The sequence below is a fragment of the Misgurnus anguillicaudatus genome, chromosome 2, assembly GCF_027580225.2.
Source record: "Misgurnus anguillicaudatus chromosome 2, ASM2758022v2, whole genome shotgun sequence".
NCBI classification, from domain to species: domain Eukaryota; kingdom Metazoa; phylum Chordata; class Actinopteri; order Cypriniformes; family Cobitidae; genus Misgurnus; species Misgurnus anguillicaudatus.
In genome coordinates this window covers 2036209-2059170 of record NC_073338.2, presented here as the reverse complement: position 1 = coordinate 2059170, position 22962 = coordinate 2036209, and positions in this window count along the sequence as shown.

Genomic DNA, 22962 nt, shown 5'->3' with positions numbered 1-22962 from the left:
TGGAGTCCCAAGTTCATGTACAAAGTTTGGTTTCAATACGTGAAAGCATTCCTGACACACACAAACAAACACACACACACACACACACACACACACACACACACACACACACACACACACAAAAATGTATACAGGCTAGTAACCAGGGGTGCTTCCAGCATTTAAAGGCGGAGTCCACGATGTTTGAAAAACGCGTTGGAAAAGGAGACGGGCCGACTACCAAAACACACTTATAGCCAATCAAATCAAATCAAATGCCGGGTTGCGTATGTGTGGGGCGGGTCTATCAACAGAAGGTCCAGATTCTATTGGGGTAGGGACGTGTTTGTTTGGGTGATTTCAAATATCAACATTGGCTTTCAAACATCGTGGACTCCGCCTTTAAGGACATCCGGGGCTTAGCACAGACCATTTTATGTAAATACAGGGATCACAAGCCTAGAGAACCCGCTCTAGCTAGCCTAGAACCAACTATAACGGCTGTGCTGCACATGTTCAGGGTTCGACATTAAGGCTTGTCCGCTTGTCCGGGACAAGTGGATTTTTGTAGGACAAGTGTAAGAAAAAATTAGTTGTCCGACTCCTCTATGAAAAATTCCTTGCTCTGCCACTGATTAGCAAAACACAAAAAATACATTATATTATAAAACTTTACCCGGACAAGTGACTTTTGTGCATGGACAAGTGAAACACAAATTTACTTGTCCGAAGGACAAGTTCCTCAAAAAGTTAATGTCAAGCCCTCAGTGTTTTCTTATTAAATTTTTTTTAGAATTGTAATTTAAATAATTTTAATTTTTGAGTGAACAATCCCTTTAAAGTGCCCCATTTTCACACACTAGTTTTGTACATAATATACCAAAAATCCTTTAGTACTTAAGATAATCTTAAAAACATAAGACTTAAAGGTGCAGTGTGTAAATTTTAGCGGCATCTAGTGGTGAGGTTCCAAATTGCAACCAAAAGCTCAGTTCACAGCTCACCCCTCGCTTTTGAAATGCATAGAGAAGCTACGGTAGCCACCACAGGACAAACATGTAATGATTTTGTCCATTAAGACTGTAGAAACATGGTGGCACAAAATGCCGACTTCCATGTAAGGGGACCCTCTGTGTATGTAGATAAAAACATCTCATTCTAAAGTAATAAAAACATAACGGCCATATAAGAGCCATATGAAAGGTCTTTATACACCCCTGATAATATAGTTTTGTATATTATTTTGCATTTCTGTCAAGAGATCCTTCTAAAAATTACACACTGCACCTTTAATGTAGGCCAGAGTTCACGTCACAAAAAGCAGCAGATATAAGCTGCATTTTATTGATCATAAGCTCATTTTTAAAATAAGCAATAGGAAAGAGCGACAGCAGCACTGATAGCCTAATATCGTTTCATTTCTTTACTATTTATGAATATGATTGTGTGTTGAGCGTCTACGACAGGGCTATTCAATTAGTTTGTCATGAGGGCCAGAGATATATCAGTGATGATGACGACATATACATTTAAACATACTCATGTTGTATTTTGAAACTGCATAACAACATAAGTGCATTGTAAGATACCCGAGTAAGCTTTATTCTACATTTAAAGGTGTAAATAAGAGCCATATCTACTCACTTAAGTACACATAACCAAAAGTTTATAATATGGAACATAAAATTGTTTTATGCAGTTTTTTGTCAAAGCTTATTATTTCACAACCCTTTATTTAAACTACAACCGCCATCTTAATAACTGGCAAACATTAGGCTAGCTTCTAATCAGAGAAATTATACTTTTAGATTTCATCAGGGCATTAAAATCACGTGTATGTTTGTCAGCGCGATACGCATACAGTGGTGCAGGTGCTGGGCTGTGAGCGATGGCCGATTAACTTACTCGTTTAAATTGCATTCTTTTGTGAGAACGATGACTCGCATAATATTTGAGCCTTTGCTGTATGAGCAAGCACAGAGAAAACATTCGCGTCTGGAGATAACTGTAGTTACAGTCCCGAGTAAACAAGTAGATGTGATGTTTTCAGCACTCGGATTAAAACTCAACACTGAATGGCTGCAGAGACGGAGTCTCCATTGACTGTGGCGTTGACTAATGAATATGGATGATCTCTGTGCTTCTCTTCAATGGAGCGGGGCGTGGCTCTTTATAAATAATGCCGTAACATGAGAGACGGTACATCTCCCTCTTTTAATACAGTTAACAACGAATTACATTATTTGTTTTCGATTTCACTTACACCATTTAAAAACAGACATTCCAAGCATTATGTAGACATTTATCTTTTGTTTCTTTGACAACAAATCGTTCAGTTACAGCTCATTTTTCTGACACGTTTCTGAAAGGACGTCACTAAGAGAGAGAACAACGCGCATTATGTTTATTTTCTTAATTTTGCGAAAAGCACAACATTCTGTTTTTAATGGGAGTGGACAGAAAAAACACTAGACATTTAACGTTTTAAATGATGTATAAATCATATCTGTAAGTCCAAAATCAGCAGAGTTATCTAAGTCTTTTTGCGGAGTGATTGAAAAATAAAGATTTTGCGGCGCCCGCGCCTCTGTCGACCCAGACTGTGAAATTAATGATAAAAGAAAATATTTCCCTCAGTGATTGACAGCATAATGCAATCAATCGTGTTCCCGTTCAACAGTAGCTAAGCATACGATTTAGATATATGTATCCTCTTACCTGAAGATTATGTAAATGGCATATACGCAGTCTTCTGGCAAAAGCTGTGTTTTTAAATGTGTCATGCATTTCTGAAAGTCATGACTGTTTAAATACACTTGGCATCACATGCATGATTTAAGGTAAAATGACACTTTTTCGCGTCAATTCACAATCATTTAAACCATGCAGCTGTCATAGAGCCGACGCCAAAAGATCACGCGAGCGAGGACGCGATACTGACGCGCGAGGATTGCGTCTTTACAAACTAATACGTTTACAATGTATTACATTGATGAAAAGGGGAATTAAATTCCCTTATTATCCCAATACACCACACTTGTAATGCCATATATCTCTGTAATAAAAGAAAGGGATTAAAATATGTCTGAATCATATTCCTACCTGTATGTGCAACGGCACGTTCTCCAGAGAGCTTGCGTTGATTCAAGCATTCAGAATATAAAATCCATTTGCAGTTTTGTACACAAAAGTATATGAGAAATATTAATATTCCATCGGATTTAGTATCAAATAATGCTCAATATATATATCGTTTTTTAGTACTGTATTCACACAGTCAGGCTGCGTCCGAAACCGCATACTGTATAGTGAATAAGATGAAGTTTTAGGATTTTAAAAATATGTATCCAGGATTCCGCTGTCCATATACGATACGAAGATTGGGTGGCAGCCGAGGTTACTGAGTCCTCCAGGGCTCGCAGCAGAGTCTGAGGCTGTCCCTCTTCTCCGGGGTTCTCTACTTTCTCTTCCTCAGCTCTTCGCTGTATTGTGGCTCTTAAAGGAACACCCGATTCTCTCACAGCTCTTTTAAATTCCATTTTGCCATTTTAACATTAAAACTACATCCCGCCATTGTTATTCAAACTTTTCCACGGAGCCATAGCCTGTTAGCTTAGCTTCTAAAGATGGCTGCCGCTATCTTTACATTCTGTCTAAAAAACACGTTTGAACGTAAAGGCTGCCCTCTACTGGTAAAGGCTAATGACATTTTTTATTTTTACACAGGTTTTAATTGGACATTTTAAAGTGAAAATAACATAATATAGACATGTTACTGCACTGTTTTTTTATCTTGGGCATCTTCACATTGGAGTAAAGAGTTCATATAAAAATTTTGGTTAGTAAATGTTACAGACATATTGAGATTTGAACTACTTCCTGTTTTGGCGGCGTTGACGCACATTTAGTTTGGACTGTGGCGCGCAAACGCTTCCGAAAATCAAAAATCCTTCTAGTAACTTTTGTGAGGCTCGGTCCAAGGATCGCGTACGTGGAATTTCATGAAGTTTGGACAAAATTTGTGACCTGTGAAACTTTTTTAAGGTTTTGTGTTCATTCCAATATGGCGGCCGAACGACATGGATCTGTGACTTCATCCTCTCAAGCAACTTACACCGGTACTGCCCGAACATTTTAAAGTTTGAACGGTGTCTAGAAAATGAAAAATGCACTTCCGGAGGAACCGCAAAAGTGTGCTTGCTGTGGTGCGGTCACTAACGTGATTTGTGAAATGTAAAATTTTAGAATGTTTTTTATCTTGTGCATCCTCGCATTGGAGTCCCAAGTTCATGTACAAAGTTTGGTTTCAATACGTGAAAGCATTCCTGACACACACACACACACACACACACACACACAGAAATGTATACAGGCTTGTAACCAGGGGTGCTTCCAGCATTTAAGGACATCCGGGGCTTAGCACAGACCATTTTATGTAAATACAGGGATAGCTAGCTAGCCTAGAACCAACTATAACGGCTGTGCTGCACATGTTCAGGGTTCGACATTAAGGCTTGTCCGGGACAAGTGGATTTTTTGTAGTACAAGTGTAAGAAAAAATTAGTTGTCCGACTCCTCTATGAAAAATCCCTTGCTCTGCCACTGATTAGCAAAACACAAAAAATACATTTTATTATAAAACTTTACCCGGACAAGTGACTTTTGTGCATGGACAAGTGAAACACAAATTTACTTGTCCGAAGGACAAGTTCCTCAAAAAGTTAATGTCAAGCCCTCAGTGTTTTCTTATTACATTTTTTTTAGAATTGTAATTTAAATAATTTTAATTTTTGAGTGAACAATCCCTTTAAAGTGCCATATTTTCACACACTAATTTTGTACATAATATACCAAAAATCCTTTAGTACTTAAGATAATCTTAAAAACATGAGACTTAAAGGTGCAGTGTGTAAATTTTAGCGGCATCTAGTGGTGAGGTTTCAAATTGCAACCAAAAGCTCAGTTCACAGCTCACCCCTCGCTTTTGAAATGCATAGAGAAGCTACGGTAGCCACCACAGGACAAACATGTCATGATTTTGTCCATTAAGACTGTAGAAACATGGTGGCACAAAATGCCGACTTCCATGTAAGGGGACCCTCTGTGTATGTAGATAAAAACATCTCATTCTAAAGTAATAAAAACATAACGGCCATATAAGAGCCATATGAAAGGTCTTTATACACCCCTGATAATATAGTTTTGTATATTATTTTGCATTTCTGTCAAGAGATCCTTCTAAAAATTACACACTGCACCTTTAATGTAGGCCAGAGTTCACGTCACAAAAAGCAGCAGATATAAGCTGCATTTCATTGATCATAAGCTCATTTTTAAAATAAGCGATAGGAAAGAACGACAGCAGCACTGATAGCCTAATATCGTTTCATTTCTTTACTATTTATGAATATGATTGTGTGTGGAGCGTCTACGACAGGGCTATTCAATTAGTTTGTCATGAGGGCCAGAGATATATCAGTGATGATGACTACATATACATTTAAACATACTCATGTTGTATTTTGAAACTGCATAACAACAAAATAAGTGCATTGTACAATATACTTTTTCTACAAACATGTATTTTCAAACTGCATACAACAAAACTTGTGCATTGTAATATGACCAAGTAGGCTTTATCTACATCCAGACATCTTTGTATTTTGTATTTTAAAACTGCATAACAACAGTGCATTGTAAGATACCCGAGTAAGCTTTATTCTACATTTAAAGGTGTAAATAAGAGCCATATCTACTCACTTAAGTACGCATAACCAAAAGTTTATAATATGGAACATAAAATTGTTTTATGCAGTTTTTTGTCAAAGCTTATTATTTCACAACCCTTTATTTAAACTACAACCGCCATTTTAATAACTGGCAAACATTAGGCTAGCTTCTAATAAGAGAAATTATACTTTTAGATTTCATCAGGGCAGTAAAATCAGGTGTATGTTTGTCAGCGCGATACGCATACAGTGGTGCAGGTGCTGGGCTGTGAGCGATGGCCGATTAACTTACTCGTTTAAATTGCATTCTTTTGTGAGAACGATGACTCGCATAATATTTGAGCCTTTGCTGTATGAGCAAGCACAGAGAAAACATTCGCGTCTGGAGATAACTGTAGTTACAGTCCCGAGTAAACAAGTAGATGTGATGTTTTCAGCACTCGGATTAAAACTCAACACTGAATGGCTGCAGAGACGGAGTCTCCATTGACTGTGGCGTTGACTAATGAATATGGATGATCTCTGTTCTTCTCTTCAATGGAGCGGGGCGTGGCTCTTTATAAATAATGCAGTAACATGAGAGACGGTACATCTCCCTCTTTTAATACAGTTAACAACGAAGTACAATATTTGTTTTCGATTTCACTTACACCATTTAAAAGCAGACATTCCAAGCATTATGTAGACATTTATCTTTTGTTTCTATGAAAACAATTCGTTAAGTTACAGCTCATTTTTCTGACGTGTTTCTGAAAGGACGTCACTAAGAGAGAGAGCAAACCCCCATTATGTTTATTTTCTTAATTTTGCGAAAAGCACAACATTCTGTTTTTAATGGGAGTGGACAGAAAAAATACTAGACACTTTAAAGTTTTAAATGATGTATAAATCATATATGTAAGTCCAAAATCAGCAGAGTTATCTAAGTCTCTTTGCGGAGTGATTAAAAAATAAAGATTTTGCGGCGCCCGCGCCTCTGTCGACCCAGACTGTGAAATTAATGATAAAAGAAAATATTTCCCTCAGTGATTGACAGCATAATGCAATCAATCGTGTTCCCGTTCAACAGTAGCTAAGCATACGATTTAGATATATGTATCTTCTTACCTGAAGATCATGTAAATGGCATATACGCAGTCTTCTGGCAAAAGCTGTGTTTTTAAATGTGTCATACATTTCTGAAAGTCATGACTGTTTAAATACACTTGGCGTCACATGCATGATTTAAGGTAAAGTGACACTTTTTCGCGTCAATTCACAATCATTTAAATCATGCAGCTGTCATAGAGCCGACGCCAAACGATCACGCGAGCGAGGACGCGATACTGACGCGAGCGAAACTAATACGTTTACAATGTATTACATTGATGAAAAAGGGAATTAAACTTGTCGTGCCATATATCACTGAAATAAAAGAAAGGGATTAAAATATGTCTGAATCATATAATTCCTACCTGTATGTGAAAATGCACGTTCTCCAGAGAGCTCGCGTTGATTCAAGCATTCAGAATATAAAATCCATTTGCAGTTTTGCGTCCGAAACCGCATACTGTATAGTGAATAAGATGAAGTTTTAGGATTTTAAAAATATGTATCCAGGATTCCGCTGTCCATATACGATACGAAGCTTGGGTGCCAGCCGATGGTGCTGCGTGCCCCACGGGCTCTATGCAGCAGAGTCTCAGGCTGTGGCCTCTTCTCCGGGCTTCTCTGCTCTCCGTCTTTCTCAGCTCTTCGCTGTATTGTGGCTCTTAAAGGAACACTCGATTCTCTCAACAGCTCTTCTCTATTCCATTTTGCCATTTAAACCTTAAAACTACATCCCGCCATTGTTATTCAAACTTTTCCACGGAGCAATAGCCTGTTAGCTTAGCTTCTAAAGATGGCTGCCGCTATCTTTACATTCTGTCTAAAAAACACGTTTGAACGTAAAGGCTGCCCTCTACTGGTAAAGGCTAATGACATTTTTTATTTTTTACACAGGTTTTAATTGGACATTTTAAAGTGAAAATAACATAATATAGACATGTTACTGCAATGTTTTTTTATCTTGGGCATCTTCACATTGGAGTAAAGAGTTCATATAAAATTTTTGGTTAATAAATGTTACAGACATATTGAGATTTGAACTACTTCCTGTTTTGGCGGCGTTGACGCACATTTAGTTTGGGCTGTGGCGCGCAAACGCTTCCGAAAATCAAAAATCCTTCTAGTAACTTTTGTGAGGCTCGGTCCAAGGATCGCGTACGTGGAATTTCATGAAGTTTGGACAAAATTTGTGACCTGTGAAACTTTTTTAAGGTTTTGTGTTCTTTCCAATATGGCGGCCGAACGACATGGATCTGTGACTTCATCCTCTCAAGCAACTTACACCGGTACTGCCCGAACATTTTAAAGTTTGAACGGTGTCTCTGCGTCAAACGGTCTAGTCTCTAGAGCTGACACAAAAAATCTACCCGGGAATAATAAGAAGAATAATAAAACTTAAGAAGATCAATAAGTGTGCTTTTGCAAGCACACTTAATAAAAAGGCAAGCTTGAAAAGGAATCTTTAAATACATTTTTTAAAAGGCTTTTTATTCATGCCCTAGCAATAATAGGGACAAAATTAAAATGTAAAGTTCAGTTTTAATTTCATGTTCTGTTTTTCTTTTTCATTTTCGTTTTAATTTTCGTGTTCATTTTTATTTTCAACTTGTATGCAAATTCAATGTTAGTCAGTGGGTGGGGCTTACTTGCTTAAAAAAGTGGATTGGCTGAAGCAGTGTTCAGTGTTGCCAACTCGGTGACTCTGTTGCTTGCCAACTTAGCGACCTTATTGCTACATCTAGCGACTTTTAGACTCATTTAGCCAAACTTAGCGACTGTTTGGATGAATATTAGCTTCACATCTGTACAGATAGTCTACTGTGTCGATTGTACTGGCCAACGAGTGCCGGGTGGCGCTGTCACGGTGAAATGTGCCCTCTGTGCATGGAGCAACATTTAGACTGTACGAGCTGACGCGTGGATGAGATTCGAGTACATTGTTTACATTTCAAAGGAGGAACAAACATTAAAAGAGGCTGGTCCGCTGTTATGTATATGCCTATTTTCACACATCTGATCCGGTGAGGCGTCAGTTCAATGAATTGCAGTCTGCAATTTGCAGACATACACAAACAGTCACTTTTAAATGAACATTATCTGTGCTGTCTGTACCACCCCACAAGTAACACCCCAATGTGAGTCTTTCGGGGTCTACTCTGTACACTGCACTGGACACAACATAGGCTGCAGTTCTGACCATAGCTGAAGCGTAAAAGACGAGCCACGCACATAAATGCAGTGCGGTGATGACACGGCATATAGAAATGCATATTATTTCATGTTGTTATTGCTAATATAATTTGTTGTTTTAATAATGTATAAGATTACTGCTTACTGGGTGGGTTGTTGTGCTGTAACACCCTGCCGCGTGTTTTATTGCTTCTTCACTGCGGTAAAACAAAATCCCGTATGGTCACAGCCAACAAATCAGCGTTACAAATGAGGACCACTTACAAATATGCAGGGTTTAAAACTGGGCCGAAGCTGAACCTCGTCACAAAGGCTGAAGTCTGCTCCAGTGTGCCCGCTGCAAAAGTAAGTTACTGGTCGCTGTGTATGTCCATTCTCATGAAATGCATACAAATAACACGCAGTGTGATTATAGTGCTATACGGCAAATTTCAATTTTGAGAGCATATATGATACACCAGTCCTTCCCGGATTTCGGCGCATGTATTGCACGATTATCACACTGTGTGATGTATGTGTATGCATATGAGAATGACTGACCCTTACGAAAATTAACCATGGTTTTACTACAGTTAAGACCAAAAAAACATGGTTACTGTAGTAAAACCATGGTTACCACAAAATAACCATGGTTTTGACAACCATGGTTTTCAAAAACCATAGTTAAACCATGGTTAGTGTAGTAAAACCATGGTTTTGCTCATAAACAATTCACCAAAAAACCATGGTTACTACACTTTTACCACAATAAAACCATGGTTAATTTTCGTAAGGGGACACCACACCGGATCAGATGTGTAAAAATATGCACATACATAACAGCGGACCAGCTTCTTTTAATGTTTGTTCCTCCTTTGAAATGTAAACAATCCATGTGTCAGCTCGTACAGTCTAAATGTTGCTCCATGCACAGAGGGTAGACGCACATTTCACCGTGAGAGCGCCACCCGGCACTCGTGGGACAGTACAATCGACACAGTAGACTATCTGTACAGATGTGAAGCAAATATTCCACTGCATGAAAAGAGGTGTATCCGTACTAGGAAACTCCTGTAAACACCACTGATTTTCGGAAGTATCTACTAGTTCCACTGAAGGTAAACTACTAATTCCACCAAGTTAGGAAACTCCCGTAATGATACCAATTCGGATGTATCTTGCTGAGGGGATATCCCCGTGGAATAAGCAGCCATTTGTTGCCATGGCAAGTAATCCCATTGAAGATTTTGGCAGGGGCCACTTTCACACCTGCAGAGGTACTGGAATTTCACACCTTTGCACAATTCTAGTGTCCCCATTGGTGTTTAATCTCAACACTGATTGGTTGCTTTTAAAACCCCCTCCCAAAACTCTGACAACTATTGGGACACAACTTTGAAACTTTCCAGTTGAGATGATTTGATTGGTTACACTTTGTTTTAAGCCCAACCCAAGCCCCCATAGCTTAGTGACTTGATTGGTTATTTGCCTGTTATGCAGATAGACTACAACCCCCCCCCCCCCCACTATATACTACTATACATCCCCAAAACCCCTAAAAAAAAAAAAAAACCTTGAATTGAGTTTGAAATGTTTATTTAATAAATACTGAACAATCCACAATTGTCACAATCACAAAATAATATAATACACAAATATTAAAAGCTGCATACATAAACAATACCATTTAAACTCATAAATATACAGACAGAGAAAGCAAGAGTAAAATAAAACAAAATAAAAGCAACAATGAAAACTACATTCAAAGTAGTACAATGTAATGTAGCAGTGGCGGCTCGTGACTGCTCATCCGAGGGTTGCAAATTCAAAATAAGTGTTCGGCGTGTCATGTGTGTTGCTTGTGTTTTTAAAATATGTGTTTGTTGCTTTATGTAAACCACGTGCATCACGTGTTTAGTCAAAACACATGATGCACATACACGCACTGGACACGCAGAACACATATTTTGAAATTGGGAACCACACAATGACAGGCACATGTTGTGACAAACTTCGCATCGAGTGCTCACAAAAAAAAGAAGTCACCAGCTGCCACTGTAATGTAGTAAATATCTAAATAAAATGAACAACAACTATATTGATCTTGCTCTTAAGAAATCAGTCCTACACTGCAAAAAATGACTTTCTTACATAGTATTTTTGTCTTGTTTTCAGTAGAAATATTATTTAAATTAAAATGCTTTTTCTTGAGGAACAAAATGACCCAAGAAAATAAGTCTAGTTTTAGACAAAATAAATAAATAAAATACACACATTAAGTGAATTTGAGCTGAAAACAAGCAAAAATATCTGCCAATAGTGTGAGAAAAAAATCTTAAGTTTCTTTTTTCTTAAAAACTTAATTAAAACACAATTTTCTCACCCCATTGTTAGATTTTTTTTTTGTTTAGCCACAAATTATCTTAAATTGTATATTTTTGTCTAAAAACTAGACATATTTTCTAAGGTAATTTTGCTCATCAAGAAAATACATCTTGATTTAAGAATATTTAGTTTTTCTACTGAAAACAAGATAAAAAGTGTTAGAAAGTGATTTTTTTGCAGTGTAGAATCAATCACAGAGCTCTGTCTTGGAATTATTCAAACATTTCTCACTGTAACACTAATTTCTCACATTTAAGAAAACCGGTTGCATTAAACCATTCAAGTTTTAAAACACATAGATTTGAGTACTGTGAACTTAAACAAACTGAGTCACATGCAGTTAAAATCATTTTGCCAATCAATTTTAAATATCCTTTTCTCTGTGTGCCACTGCCAAAACCTCTTCATTTTTAGCCTGTAGTACCCGAGTTCATTAAGTTTTGTGGTGCATTTTATACACCTTCAAGTATGCATGAAACATAAAAAAATTCACTTTAATCCCTTGCATTTAATATTAATTTACATTTTTGTAATGTAAAAATACAACAAAAAATAATACATTTTAGAAAATGTTTAATTAAAAATATGAACATCTGTGTCAATGACTTTTATTCTTTTTCCTTATCTCACGTGGCATGATGGGCCAAATAAAAGATCTATTGTGGGCCAACTTTGGGCACCTCTGGATTAGAAGTACAGTAGCTGACAGGTACTGTATCTGCAGATATGTTTACCCGAGTTTGTCAGTCAGTATCACCGAACATGTTTTGCATTCACATGTGAAAGGCTGTCTTTTAGATTATGGACCCGTCTATTGATATTTTTGTTTCTATTTTAAAAGATTTAATGAAATGTTAGGGTAGAATTATAATAACAATAGAAACAGTGAACTTCAAATCATGAGACATCAGCTAAATCAAGCAGCTTTACATTTCACTGACTAATTTATCAACATCCTAGCTAGCAAAAATGTGTTACATGATGTCATTTGAACGGCTTCTTTTAAACGATTTATGCAGCATTGAGAGAAACGTGCACAATATTCTGACCTAGGGCAGTTGGAGACATGTTTTCAAAGTGTTGGAAATAAATATTCTGAAATAACATTTGTTGCATTTCTCTTGAGTCAGAGACATAATTTTCACACATTAAAATTGTAATTGTGTCCATTGAATATTAGTTATTTTGAATGATGCTAAGTTTCTTAAATAGACTAATTAAATTATATTAATAATGAACGTATTTAGAAAACAGTTTTTATGTACCACAATACTGTATGTGCTGTCTTAAAGAGACATGGTTAACCCCCCACCCCACCCCACTCAGCTCTGAAAACAAAGAAGACACCTCTACCTGTGGCTCATTAACATATAAAAAGCCCTTCACACCTCACACCCACCTCTCCTCACAACCAGCTGTAAGGATTCCTGGAAACTTCCACCAGTTCCTATATACATCCACAAACGTAAAGTTTCTGGATGTTTCACAAGTTTACTTTGGTGTATTACCTTTCCAAGCACTCTGCCTCAAAAATCTGGCAAACCTAAAGTTTAGCAGGGATTTCCCATCCCGTATTTGTCCGTATACAGCTCTTTTCATGCAGTGCATCCATAGTAGGTAAAAAATATTTTGGAAGTATTTTGATAAATGATGAAAAAAATATTTTGAAAAATGATAATTAGCACACAGTTGTTGGTGCCTATTAAATTCCATCATTTTTTTATTCCTACTATGTAAGTCAATGGTCTCTATCTGCTGTGGGTTTACCATCATTCCTCAAAATATCTTATTTTGTGTTAATAAAAAAACCTAATGCATACAGGTATAAAACAACACGAGGATGAGTAAATGATGACAGAATTTTCATTGAACGTTCTCTTAAGGTTGTGCATTCAGATGTGTCAAGGATGTTTAAGTCTTCATCAAGTCTCTAAAAGAAAACGTCAGGTTACGACTGTAACCGTGGTTCCCTGAGATAGGGAACGAGACGCTGTGTCATGTAATGACATTATGGGGAATGCTATGCAGCGTGACGCGCGTGAATATTGTGTCAACTAGGTCTATATATAGACGCCAGCGGATGACGTCAAGAGTGACGTGGCAACGCGAGGCTATAAATAGGCGGAAATAATATAGGTCAAACAGCTTCTGTTAAAATTGAAGCGAATGCTACAGGCACAAGGAGTTATGGCAAAGGGACACAGCGTCTCGTTCCCTATCTCAGGGAACCACGGTTACAGTCGTAACCTGACGTTCCCTTTCAAGGGATACTTGACGCTGTGTCATGTAATGACATTATGGGGAACGAGATACCCACTACGCCATAATTAATTGTGACTGTCTGTAAGTGTGAAGGTGTCTACGCACAACTTAAGACATAAAGACCTGAGATCCCGGTAGAAAAGGGAGGTCTAAAAACATAATACCTCATAAAAATGTGTGGGGGAGATTATCCCGCCACACCACAAAGCATGAAGGTCCCTGACAAAGGGGCCAGATAAGACGCCATACTCCTAGTCGAGTGTGCCCTAATTTTCGCAGAGGTGAAAACATAATGTGCACCTCATACGCTATAAAAATAGCCTCCACAATCAATTATTGATTGTTTGTTTAGAGGAAGAATGTTCTCTCTTGGAGAACCAAACACAGACCAAAGGTTGGTCGGATCTTCTAAGGTGGAAGATCAATTAATGTTAACCCTTTAAAAACCCCTCAGGGCATAGAAGATGTAGCCTCTGTTGATCCGCCGACTCTTGAGGAGGAGGATGAAAAGCCTGAAAGACCAATGTTCTAGCCACATTGCTAGGAACCTTGGGAACATAACCCGGTCTTGGGTGCAAATAGCCTTAATATGTCCTGAAGCAAACTCCAGGGTAGAGAAGAAGCTGATAAGCTTGGAAGTTGCCCACTCTCCTCGGAGAAGTGATGGCTAATAAAAAGGCTAACTCCAGTGACAGAAACTTAACTGTACACAAGTTAATAAGTTCGAAAGGTGCCATAAAGAACCCCTTTCAGAACTACTGCCAGGTCCCATACTGGAACCTCAGGCCTCCCTAATACTAGGTGCTGCCGCCAACGGACCTAACACTCTAGAAAGTGCTTTACGGTGTAAAATTGGCCTTATCTGATCCTAGACACTGATGCCAGGATCGACTCTGTGTGTGTAGGAAACATACGTGCCTACATCCTCACTGAGTCCCAAGTTACCCAAAGAAATAATATTTTCTGCTAGTGGGTTAAAATGCCCTTTTTGGCATTGTTCCGTAGCCCTAGGCGCTTCATATGGGCAAGGACGACATCTCGATGCCGAACTGCCATGTCTCGAGACTGGACTAACACAAGCCAATAGTCTATGTAATTAAGTATTTGGATTCCTTGAAGTCTCAGAGGAGCAAGGGTTAAATCCATGCATTATGCGCTGTGAAAGAACTACTCTGAACGGCAGAACCCAATATTGGTATGGTTTGCCCCCGAAAGCAAACCTGGGATTTCCAGATGCTGCAGGAGGATAGATATATGGACATAGGGGTCCTTAAAATGTATCATGACGAACCAGTCCTCAGACCTGATTAACGCCACAATAAAAGGAATTGTCAGTTTTAGAATTTTTATCTCTTCAGAGATCGATCTAAATAGGCCTCAGCCCTCCATCCTTCTTTGGTACAATAAAATAATGGCTAAAAAGCAATGACCTATTCCTTTAATAAGATGGTCTTTTTCCGGGGCCCACCTCGGTGGGTAAAACCCCTCCGAACCTGGGAGGATGGGAAACAAACTGAATTATGTATCTCTATAACCTCTAGCAGCCATTTTGTGACTTTTTTTTTTTTCACTCATGGAAAAAATGCTCTAAAAAGGAAATGGACTCCAGAATGCTCACTGCCCTGAAGCGGAGGACCGGCAGGGCACAGCTGAGCTACTAAAAATGCCCTATTGTTCTATTTTATATGTCTCTTTTAATGGAGACAAAAATTAGGTCTTCTTTAATGAAGACGGAACATAAGGGGTTAACAAACTATTTTGTATGTGAGGGCACATCAGGCACAGGTTTTATCTGTGCTCCATAAGAAGTGCCTTAAGAGGCCACTTGTGAACGACAGGACCCCTTAAACGCAGCCTTATGATTTGAGATAATGACTGCTCTCAGATCAGCCTTATATGCCTCTCTGGTTGCTGGTTGTTGTTTCGTCCCCCAAGCTCTCTGAGGGAGAGGGGGGCACGAGAGACAACACTCTGTTTTTGTTATCTGTATGTTGTGTTAATACTGTTTAGATGCAGATTCTCGGGGGAAACTGCGACGAGGAAAAACCCGTTTCTTTAGTAGCACGGAGAGAAGCTCCGCTCTCCTGAGCTCATCTAATATTACAGGATTCAGGTTCACCCTTTATTTCATACAATATCTGCTTGATATGCGTGAAGAATGCCAATATTGCGAAGGCATGCTCCATCGCGGCCGCGACCATATAAACTTGTTAATCCATTTACATTGTTGCTGTCTCTCGCAACAAATAAACCGCGAGATACTTTCAATACGGGCATTTGCCGTATCTGCATTATTTAAAAAACCCCCAAAAAGGGTTAAGAAACTCGCTGATGTGTTTAACAATAAATGAGAGGAGCAACATATCTGCATGGTCTTCCGTTTAAAAACTTATCAGTGTAAATCAGGGAAGAAAGTTAAACCTCTTTCGTCAAGTTCACTGGCAGCCTTCACTTTGTGCTGGTCAGTAAAGTCAATATTAGATTGTTACAGCCGATCGGGTCACAACATAATAGTTCTTCGTAACATGGAGAAAGGGTATAAATCAGTAAGCTTTGTGTTTTCTGTATAAACATTAATTACATCTAGATCCTCAGAACTAGAGTAATTCACAACACTCGCGGATAAAACGGGTGAAGCCGCTCACGGGCCCCCGTTGAACCATGCTTGCGAAAACCCATCGAGAGCGGAGCATTTGAATGGTATTTCCTCACAATGCCCGCACGCCTCCCCCTCGGGGAAAGCGTGCGTGTAGTCCGCACCAAACACACACACACAAAAGCTTGTGCTATCCCCGTCAATAATAATCTAGGACAGGAGGTAACACACTTCTAAATCCCTTTCTCTTATCCATGTTTCTCTAGTTTTTTTAAACTAATCTAATCTAATCTCACTAGATATAGATTTAGACACATTCACATTCACACAAGCGTTCGCTGAAATAGCAGAAGCTGTTTGACCTATATTATTTCCGCCTATTTATAGCCTCGCGTTGCCACGTCACTCTTGACGTCATCCACCGGCGTCTATATATAGACCTAGTTGACACAATATTCACGCGCGTCACGCTGCATAGCGTTCCCCATAATGTCATTACATGACACAGCGTCAAGTATCCCTTGAAAGGGAAACATGAAATACATTACCATTGACTTCATTAGTTGGAAAAAAATATTTTGGAAGTATTTTGATAAATGATGAAGAAAATATTTTGAAAAATGATAATTAGCACACAGTTGTTGGTACCTATTAAATTCCATCATTTTTTTATTCCTACTATGGAAGTCAATGGTCACTATCTGCAGTGGGTTTACCATCATTCCTCAAAATATCTTCTTTTGTGTTAATAAAAAAACCTAAGCATACAGGTTTAAAACAACACGAGGATGAGTAAATCATGACAGAATTTTCATTGAACGTTCTTTTTAAGTTGTGCCTTCAGTTGTGTTAAGGATGTTTAAGTCTTCATCATATCACCTCTGCAAGCCTCTAAAAGCAAATAATGAAATACATTACCATTGACTTCCATAGTAGGAAAAAAATATTTTGGAAGTATTTTGATAAATGATGAAGAAAATATTTTGAAAAATGATAATTAACACACAGTTGATGGTACCTATTAAATTCCATATTTTTTATTCCTACTATGGAAGTCAATGGTCAATATCTGCTGTGGGTTTACCATCATTCCTCAAAATATCTTCTTTTGTGTTAATAAAAAAACCTAATGCATACAGGTTTAAAACAACACGAGGATGAGTAAACGATTACATAATTTTCATTGAATAATCTCTTTAAGTTGTGCCTTCAGTTGTGTCAAGGATGTTTAAGTCTTCATCATATCACCTCTGCAAGCCTCTAAAAGCAAATAATGAAATACATTACCATTGACTTCCATAGTAGGAAAAAATATTTTGGAAGTATTTTGATAAATGATGAATTTTTTTTAAAAAATGATAATTAGCACACAGTTGTTGGTGCCTATTAAATTCCATCATTTTTTTATTCCTACTATGGAAGTCAATGGTCAGTATCTGCTGTGGGTTTACCATCATTCCTCAAAATATCTTCTTTTGTGTTATTCAGAAAAAACTAATGCATACAGGTTTAAAACAACACGAGGATGAGTAAATGATGACAGAATTTTAATTGAACGTTCTCTTTAAGTTGTGCCTTCACTTGTGTCAAGGATGTATTAGTCTTCATCATATCACCTCTGCAAGCCTCTAAAAGCAAATAATGAAATACATTACCATTGACTTCCATAGTAGGAAAAAAATATTTTGGAAGTATTTTGATAAATGATGAAAAAAATATTTTGAAAAATGATAATTAGCACACAGTTGTTGGTGCCTATTAAATTCCATCATTTTTTATTCCTACTATGGAAGTCAATGGTCACTATCTGCTGTGGGTTTACCATCATTCCTCAAAATATCTTCTTTTGTGTTATTCAGATAAATCCAATGCATACAGGTTTAAAACAACACGAGGATGAGTAAGTGATTACATAATTTTCATTGAATAATCTCTTTAAGTTGTGCCTTCAGTTGTGTCAAGGATGTTTAAGTCTTCATCAAGCCTCTAAAAGTAAAACATGAAATACATTACCATTGACTTCCATAGTAGGAAAAAAATATTTTGGAAGTATTTTGATAAATGATGAAGAAAACATTTTGAAAAATGATAATTAGCACACAGTTGATGGTACCTATTAAATTCCATCATTTTTTATTCCTACTATGGAAGTCAATGGTCACTATCTGATGTGGGTTTACCATCATTCCTCAAAATATCTTTTGTGTTAATCAGAAAAAAACTAATGTATACAGGTTTAAAACAACAAGAGGATGACTAAATGATGACAGAATTTTCATTGAACTATCTCTTTAAGTTGTGCATTCAGTTGTGTCAAGGATGTTTAAGTCTTCATCATATCACCTATGCAAGCTTGTAAAGCAAATCATGAAATACATTACCATTGACTTCCATAGTAGGAAAAAAATATTTTGGAAGTATTTTGATAAATGATGAAGAAAATATTTTGAAAAATGATAATTAGCACACAGTTGATGGTACCTATTAAATTCCATCATTTTTTATTCCTACTATGGAAGTCAATGGTCACTATCTGATGTGGGTTTACCATCATTCCTCAAAATATCTTCTTTTGTGTTATTCAGAAAAAAACTAATGTATACAGGTTTAAAACAACACGAGGATGACTAAATGATGACAGAATTTTCATTGAACTATCTCTTTAAGTTGTGCCTTCAGTTGTGTCAAGGATGTTTAAGTCTTCATCATATCACCTCTGCAAGCCTCTAAAAGCAAATAATGAAATACATTACCATTGACTTCCATAGTAGGAAAAAATATTTTGGAAGTATTTTGATAAATGATGAAGAAAATATTTTGAAAAATGATAATTAGCACACAGTTGTTGGTGCCTATTAAATTCCATCATTTTTTTATTCCTACTATGGAAGTCAATGGTCAGTATCTGCTGTGGGTTTACCATCATTCCTCAAAATATCTTCTTTTGTGTTATTCAGAAAAAACTAATGCATACAGGTTTAAAACAACACGAGGATGAGTAAATGATGACAGAATTTTCATTGAACGTTCTCTTTAAGTTGTGCCTTCACTTGTGTCAAGGATGTATTAGTCTTCATCATATCACCTCTGCAAGCCTCTAAAAGCAAATAATGAAATACATTACCATTGACTTCCATAGTAGGAAAAAAATATTTTGGAAGTATTTTGATAAATGATGAAAAAAATATTTTGAAAAATGATAATTAGCACACAGTTGTTGGTGCCTATTAAATTCCATCATTTTTTATTCCTACTATGGAAGTCAATGGTCACTATCTGCTGTGGGTTTACCATCATTCCTCAAAATATCTTCTTTTGTGTTATTCAGAAAAAACCAATGCATACAGGTTTAAAACAACACGAGGATGAGTAAGTGATTACATAATTTTCATTGAATAATCTCTTTAAGTTGTGCCTTCAGTTGTGTCAAGGATGTTTAAGTCTTCATCAAGCCTCTAAAAGAAAAACATGAAATACATTACCATTGACTTCCATAGTAGGAAAAAAAAATTTTGGAAGTATTTTGATAAATGATGAAGAAAACATTTTGAAAAATGATAATTAGCACACAGTTGATGGTACCTATTAAATTCCATCATTTTTTATTCCTACTATGGAAGTCAATGGTCACTATCTGCTGTGGGTTTACCATCATTCCTCAAAATATCTTCTTTTGTGTTAATCAGAAAAAAACTAATGTATACAGGTTTAAAACAACAAGAGGATGACTAAATGATGACAGAATTTTCATTGAACTATCTCTTTAAGTTGTGCCTTCAGTTGTGTCAAGGATGTTTAAGTCTTCATCATATCACCTATGCAAGCTTGTAAAGCAAATCATGAAATACATTACCATTGACTTCCATAGTAGGAAAAAAATATTTTGGAAGTATTTTGATAAATGATGAAGAAAATATTTTGAAAAATGATAATTAGCACACAGTTGATGGTACCTATTAAATTCCATCATTTTTTTATTCCTACTATGGAAGTCAATGGTCACTATCTGCTGTGGGTTTACCATCATTCCTCAAAATATCTTCTTTTGTGTTAATCAGAAAAAAACTAATGCATACAGGTTTAAAACAACAAGAGGATGACTAAATGATGACAGAATTTTCATTGAACGTTCTCTTTAAGTTGTGCCTTCAGTTGTGTCAAGGATGTTTAAGTCTTCATCATATCACCTCTGCAAGCCTCTAAAAGCAAATAATGAAATACATTACCATTGACTTCCATAGTAGGAAAAAATATTTTGGAAGTATTTTGATAAATGATGAAGAAAATATTTTGAAAAATGATAATTAGCACACAGTTGTTGGTGCCTATTAAATTCCATCATTTTTTTATTCCTACTATGGAAGTCAATGGTCACTATCTGCTGTGGGTTTACCATCATTCCTCAAAATATCTTCTTTTGTGTTATTCAGAAAAAACTAATGCATACAGGTTTAAAACAACACGAGGATGAGTAAATGATGACAGAATTTTCATTGAACGTTCTCTTTAAGTTGTGCCTTCACTTGTGTCAAGGATGTATTAGTCTTCATCATATCACCTCTGCAAGCCTCTAAAAGCAAATAATGAAATACATTACCATTGACTTCCATAGTAGGAAAAAAATATTTTGGAAGTATTTTGATAAATGATGAAGAAAATATTTTGAAAAATGATAATTAGCACACAGTTGTTGGTGCCTATTAAATTCCATCATTTTTTATTCCTACTATGGAAGTCAATGGTCACTATCTGCTGTGGGTTTACCATCATTCCTCAAAATATCTTCTTTTGTGTTATTCAGATAAATCCAATGCATACAGGTTTAAAACAACACGAGGATGAGTAAGTGATTACATAATTTTCATTGAATAATCTCTTTAAGTTGTGCCTTCAGTTGTGTCAAGGATGTTTAAGTCTTCATCAAGCCTCTAAAAGTAAAACATGAAATACATTACCATTGACTTCCATAGTAGGAAAAAAATATTTTGGAAGTATTTTGATAAATGATGAAGAAAACATTTTGAAAAATGATAATTAGCACACAGTTGATGGTACCTATTAAATTCCATCATTTTTTATTCCTACTATGGAAGTCAATGGTCACTATCTGCTGTGGGTTTACCATCATTCCTCAAAATATCTTCTTTTGTGTTAATCAGAAAAAAACTAATGTATACAGGTTTAAAACAACAAGAGGATGACTAAATGATGACAGAATTTTCATTGAACTATCTCTTTAAGTTGTGCATTCAGTTGTGTCAAGGATGTTTAAGTCTTCATCATATCACCTATGCAAGCTTGTAAAGCAAATCATGAAATACATTACCATTGACTTCCATAGTAGGAAAAAAATATTTTGGAAGTATTTTGATAAATGATGAAGAAAATATTTTGAAAAATGATAATTAGCACACAGTTGATGGTACCTATTAAATTCCATCATTTTTTTATTCCTACTATGGAAGTCAATGGTCACTATCTGCTGTGGGTTTACCATCATTCCTCAAAATATCTTCTTTTGTGTTATTCAGAAAAACCTAATGCATACAGGTTTAAAACAACACGAGGATGAGTAAATGATGACAGAATTTTCATTGAACGTTCTCTTTAAGTTGTGCCTTCAGTTGTGTCAAGGATGTTTAAGTCTTCATCATATCACCTCTGCAAGCCTCTAAAAGCAAATAATGAAATACATTACCATTGACTTCCATAGTAGGAAAAAAATATTTTGGAAGTATTTTGATAAATGATGAAGAAAATATTTTGAAAAATGATAATTAGCACACAGTTGTTGGTGCCTATTAAATTCCATCATTTTTTTATTCCTACTATGGAAGTCAATGGTCACTATCTGCTGTGGGTTTACCATCATTCCTCAAAATATCTTCTTTTGTGTTATTCAGAAAAAACCAATGCATACAGGTTTAAAACAACACGAGGATGAGTAAGTGATTACATAATTTTCATTGAACTATCTCTTAAGGTTGTGCATTCAGATGTGTCAAGGATGTTTAAGTCTTCATCAAGTCTCTAAAAGAAAAACATGAAATACATTACCATTGACTTCCATAGTAGGAAAAAATATTTTGGAAGTATTTTGATAAATGATGAAGAAAACGTTTTGAAAAATGATAATTAGCACACAGTTGATGGTACCTATTAAATTCCATCATTTTTTATTCCTACTATAGAAGTCAATGGTCACTATCTGCTGTGGGTTTACCATCATTCCTCAAAATATCTTCTTTTGTGTTTTTCAGAAAAAAACAATGTATACAGGTTTAAAACAACACGAGGATGAGTAAGTGATTACATAATTTTCATTGAATAATCTCTTTAAGTTGTGCCTTCAGTTGTGTCAAGGATGTTTAAGTCTTCATCAAGCCTCTAAAAGAAAAACTTGAAATACATTACCATTGACTTCCATAGTAGGATAAAAATATTTTGGAAGTATTTTGATAAATGATGAAGAAAATATTTTGAAAAATGATAATTAGCACACAGTTGATGGTACCTATTAAATTCCATCATTTTTTTATTCCTACTATGGAAGTCAATGGTCACTATCTGCTGTGGGTTTACCATCATTCCTCAAAATATCTTCTTTTGTGTTAATAAAAAAACCTAATGCATACAGGTTTAAAACAACACGAGGATGAGTAAATGATGACAGAATTTTCATTGAACGTTCTCTTTAAGTTGTGCCTTCAGTTGTGACAAGGATGTTTAAGTCTTCATCATATCACCTCTGCA